This window comes from Triticum urartu, chromosome 3A (genome assembly GCF_056163025.1).
Source record: "Triticum urartu cultivar PI428250 chromosome 3A, HENAU_Tu73, whole genome shotgun sequence".
NCBI lineage: Eukaryota > Viridiplantae > Streptophyta > Magnoliopsida > Poales > Poaceae > Triticum > Triticum urartu.
The window spans coordinates 475,353,175-475,359,082 of record NC_141875.1 but is presented as its reverse complement, the minus strand read 5'-3'; positions in this window follow the sequence as shown (position 1 = coordinate 475,359,082).

The following is a 5,908-nucleotide window of genomic DNA, read 5'->3' as shown; positions in this document are numbered from 1 at the left end:
TCTCGGTCATGTCTACATAGTTCTCGAACCCGTAGGGTCCGCACACTTAATGTTCGATGACGATTTTGTATTATATGAGTTATGTGATTTGGTGACTGAATGTTGCTCGGAGTCCCAGATGAGATCATGGACATGACGAGGAGTCTCAAAATGGTCGAGAGGTAAAGATTCATATATAGGATGATGATATTCGGACACCGGAAGTGTTCTGGGGGTACCGGGTACATATTGGGTCACCGGAAGGGGTTCCGGGCACCTCCCCCGGCAACTATATGGGCCTAATGGGCCAAGAGGGGGACAGACCAGCCCCTACGAGGCTGGTGCGCCCCCATATAGGCCAAAATAGGAGGAGAAGGAAACAGGGGAAGAGAGGAGGAAGGGGAGGGATTCGGCCTCCCCCTCCTTCCCTCCTCCCTCCTCCTTCCTTCCGCCTCCGAAACTTATGGAAGGGGGAAGGCCGAATTGAGGAGGCACCCAAGTAGGATTCCTCCTACTTGGGGCGCCCCCTTGGCTGCCTCTCCTCCCCTCCAACCTATATATATGGGGGTCACCGCTAGAACACACACCAACAATTGTTAGCCGTGTGCGGCGTCCCCCTCCACAGTTTACGCCTCTGGTCATATTCATGTAGTGCTTAGGCGAAGCCCTGCGCGGATCACTGCACCATCACCGTCACCACACCATTGTGCTGACGGAACTCTCCCTCGATACTTTGCTGGATCAAGAGTTTGAGGAACGTCATCGAACTGAACGTGTGCAGAACTCGGAGGTGCCGTACGTTCGGTGCTTGATCGGTCAGAATGAGAAGAAGTTCGACTACATCAACCGCGTTGTCAAACGCTTCCGCTTTTGGTCTACGAGGGTACGTGGACATACTCTCCCCCTCTCGTTGCTATGCATCTCCTAGATAGATATTGCGTGACATTAGGAAATTTTTGAAATTGCATGCTACATTTCTAACAACCAGGGGGCCCACAAGGACGGGGGGCGCGCCCAGGGGGTAGGGTGAAGGAAATATGCCCTAGAGGAAATAATAAAGTTATTATTTATTTCCTTATTTCATGATAAATATTTATTATTCATGCTATAATTGTATTAACCAGAAACATAATACATGTGTGAATACATAGACAAACAGAGTGTCACTAGTATGCCTCTACTTGACTAGCTCGTTGAATCAAGTTGGTTAAGTCTCCTAGCCATAGACATGAGTTGTCATTTGATTAACGGGGTCACATCATTAGAGAATGATGTGATTGACTTGACTCATTCTGTTAGCATAGCACTTGATTGTTTAGTTTGTTGCTATTGCTTTCTTCATGACTTATACATGTTCCTATGACTATGAGATTATGCAAGTCCCATTTACCGGAGGAACACTTTATGTGCTACCAAATGTCACAATGTAACTGGGTGATTATAAAGGTGCTCTACAGGTGTCTCCAAAGGCACTTGTTGGGTTGGCGTATTTCGAGATTAGGATTTGTCACTCCGATTGTCGGAGAGGTATCTCTGGGCCCTCTCGGTAATGCACATCACTTAAAGCCTTGCAAGCATTGCAACTAATGAGTTAGTTGCGGGATGATGTATTACGGAACGAGTAAACAGACTTGCCGGTAACGAGATTGAACTAGGTATTGAGATACCGACGATCGAATCTCGGGCAAGTAACATACCGATGACAAAGGGAACAACGTATGTTGTTATGCGGTTTGACTGATAAAGATCTTCGTAGAATATGTGGGAGCCAATATGAGCATCCAGGTTCCGCTATTGGTTATTGGCCGGAGATGTGTCTCGGTCATGTCTACATAGTTCTCGAACCCATAGGGTCCGCACGCTTAAAGTTTCGGTGACGATTGTATTATGAGTTTATGTGATTTGATGTACCTAAGGTAGTTCGCAGTCCCAGATGAGACCGGGGACATGACGAGGAGTCTCGAAATGGTCGATACGTAAAGATCGATATATTGGACGACTATATTCGGACATCGGAAAGGCTCCGAGTGATTCGGGTATTTTCGGGGGTATCGGGGAGTTACGGGAATATGAGGAACAAGTAATGGGCCTCATGGGCCAAGTGGTGGAAGAGAGGAGGCAGGGCGCGCGGCCCCCCTAGCCCAAACCGAATTGGACTAGGGGGCCGGGCCCCTTTCCTCCTTTTCCTTCCTCTCCTTCCTTCTCCTTCTCCTCCTTCCTTTCCTCGTCCTAGTAGGAGTAGTCCTACTCCTACTAGGAGGAGGAGTCCTCCTCCTGGCGCGCCCATAGAGGGCCGGCCGGCCTCCCCCCTTACTCCTTTATATACGGGGGCAGGGGGGCACCTCTAGACACACAAGTTGATCTATTGATCTCTCCCAGCCGTGTGCGGTGCCCCCCTCCACCATATTCCACCTCGGTCATATCGTAGCGGTGCTTAGGCGAAGCCCTGTGTCGGTAGCAACATCATCACTGTCATCATGCCGTCGTGCTGACGGAACTCTCCCATGAAGCTCCGCTGGATCGGAGTTCGCGGAACGTCATCGAGATGAACGTGTGCTGAACTCGGAGGTGTCGTGTGTTCGGTACTTGGATCAGTCGGATCCTGAAGACGTACGACTACATCAACCGTGTTGTGCTAATGCTTCCACTTTCTGTCTATGAGGGTACGTGGACAACACTCTCCCCTCTCGTTGCTATGCATCACCATGATCTTGCGTGTGTGTAGGAAATTTTTGAAATTACTACGTTCCCCTACAGTGGTATCAGAGCCTGGTTTTATGCATAGATGTCATATGCACGAGTAGAACACAAGTGAGTTGTGGGCGATATAAGTCAGACTGCTTACCAGCATGTCACACTTTGGTTTGGTGTATTGTTGGATGAAGCGGCCCGGACCGACATTACGCATACGCTTACGCGAGACTGGTTTTACCGCCGTGCTATGCACACAGGTGACTAGCGGGTGTCAGTTTCTCCAACTTTAGTTGAACTGAGTGTGGCTGCGCCCGGTCCTTGCGAAGGTTAAAATAGCACCAACTTGACAAACTATCGTTGTGGTTTTGATGCGTAGGTAAGAACGGTTCTTGCTAAGCCCAGTAGCAGCCACGTAAAACTTGCAACAACAAAGTAGAGGACGTCTAACTTGTTTTTGTAGGGCATGGTGTGATGTGATATTGTCGGGGGTTAGGTGCGACATATGACAAAGGATGGCTTATCATGGTGGGGGCGAGTAGAACGTCGCCGGTGCCTGGAAACAGGATGAGGCGAAGACATGCACACCGGCGAATCTTACCCAGCTTCAGGGCTCTCCGGGGAGATAATACCCCTACTGCTGCTCTGCGAGGTCTCCGCATGATCACTATGGCAAAGTGTTTACACGATTGCTCCTTGAGTTGTTTCCTGGAGGTAGGAGAGGGCAAGGCTAGCTCTCTCCCTTCTATATGATCTGGTCTAGAGCTAATGGGTTCCAACCCTTTGCATGGGTGCCCTGGGGGTTTATATAGGCCTACCCCCCAGGGGTACAATGGTAATCCGGCTGGACGCGGGCCCAGCCATCAGCTCCTCTAGCCTCCGTCTTCCCCGCCGACTGCTGGGGCCCGCCGACTAGCGGGCCCCGTCGACTGGCCTGGTACGGAGCCGACAGGCCGCGTCCGCCATGGGCGGGTCTTGCCGGCTGTTGATTACTGTAGCCGTGCTTCTGATGACGCGGGCTTGATCATGGGGTCGTGGCAACAGCCCCGCCGCCTAGCGGGCGATCACTATTGCCACTCTCCATCACATCTTGATTAATGGTGCGTGGGCCCTGGGGGAGGGCTCGGCCGACTCCCCGGGGCCGACTCCCGATGGGTCCAACTGGTGGTCCTCTTGCCTTCTCCTGGGGTCTCACTGACTGGTGGGACCCGCTGCCTCTGGGCCATACAGACAAGCCGTCGTGGGTACAGGATTCGATCCTGTGGTGCTGATGTCAGGGTCGGTATGGCAACAGTGCCACACCGCACGGAGATCTTCCGGGGTACGGCGTGCTGTGGCCATGCCCGCCCTTGGTAAGGGGCGGGGGTGGGCTTCACTGTAGCCACTCCCCTGCCCCATCCCTCTTGATGAGGTCATGGGGTTTGTTGGAGTCGCAGGCCGACTCCCCAAAGCCAGCTTCTCTGGAAGTCGCCAGTCAGGAGTCGGCTTATCCCTGCAGTCGTCCCTGGGACTCGGTCGTGAGTGGTCAGTCGGCCGTCTTGCCGTCGGCTCCTTAGAAGGTGGCTCTTCGTCTTGGGGTCTTGAGGGGCGCAGCCTGCCCCGATGTCTTGAAAGGTTCTGGGCCTCGGGTTAGCCTACCCGTGACCCATTACTCCGACAGTAGTCCCCGAAGCTGGTGAGGCGCCGCGGATGATCGGTCGAGAAGCCTCAGCAGTTTCTCTTTCCGGGTGCTCAACATATGGCTCTTGGTTGACTTCCGCCGGGCCGGCTAGAAGGAGTCGGACTCGCCCAACTCTGACTCGCACAACATTTCGAACGTCGCGGCGGGATCCAAGTAGCGTGCTTGCTAAGCCTCCGGGTCGCCGCCCGTTCTAGGCCCGTCATGCGATGACACGTGGCTGGGCCATTTTGCCAGCCTACGCGTGCGACGGGACAGGCCCATAGGCGGGGCCCGCCACTACCGCGCCTCGGCGCCCGAGCGGATCCGCCGCAGCCCCGGCGGATGGTTGGGATTCCGAGTTACTGCGCGCAGTAACTTTGTCGTGGAACGTGGGGGTCGTGGGGCCGTGGGCGCAGTAAATCCCACGACCGCCCCCTCGGCTTCGCAACCCACGAGGCTATAAGTAGGGGAAAGAGGGGGGCACGCGCGCCCCTCCTTCCAACTACTCCTTGCTCTCCTCCTTCTCACTGCTCCTCGCTCTCCTCCTTCTTCTTCTTCTTCGCTCCGCCGCGCGCCCAAGCTCCGACGAACGCCACGGCGATCAGCTCGCGATGAGCTCTTCCTCTGCCGCCGCGCCTCCCCTGATGTGCTCCGGCACCTGGTACGGCTCCGAAGTTCACGACGACCACATCGAGTTCCTCCGCCGGACTCGTCGGCTCCCCGGCGAGGATCACATGCGGGTGCGTCTTGCGCCGAAGGGGGGATTTCCCCCGCGCCGCAGGAGGGCGAGCGGGTCATCTTCCGCTCGCACTGCTTGCGCGGGTTGGGGCTGCCGGCGAGCAGTTTCTTTCGATCCTTCCTGGAGTTCTATGGCCTCCAGCCGCACCACCTCACCCCCAACACGGTGGTGCTGCTGTCCGCCTTCTTGACCTTGTGCGAAGGCTTCCTCGGAGTCCTCCCCACCCTCGATCTCTGGGGGGAGTTCTTCTTCTCCAAGCTCGGCACCCAGGCTGCAGGCATGCCAGCTCAATGCGGCACTTTTATCGCCGTGCGAAGGTCGGGGGCCGACAACCCCTTCCCCTCCATCTCGTTGATAAAGTCGGTGAAGATGTGGCAGAGATCGTACTTCTACGTCAGGAGCGTCTCCACGAGGGGCGACTGGGTCAACCTGCCGGCTTTCGAAGCCGGCCCGCCGGCTGGGAGACTGCCCAACTGGTCGTACCGGGCCAAGTCACTGACGCCTGCGGGAGCCGGCGCCATCGCGCGACTCCGAGTGCTGACGCAGTCGGAGGGCTTGACTGGTCCAGACCTGTTGGCCGCCTTCGTGGCGCGCCGAGTTCTCCCGCTCCAAGGCCGCCCCCATATGATATGCCAAATGAGCAGGCACCGCGACCCGAGTCGGATGTGCACCAAGGACATGCCTCACGAGGAGGTGGCCTTCATGGTGAACTACCTCTCGGACAGCAAGCTCCTGGAGGATTGGCGGTTCGGCAAGGAGCCGTACTCCCGCGCCAACCCCCTGCCCGTGGTGAGTTACCTTTCCTTTCTTTCTTTGGATTGTCTTCTTTCTTGCCGAGT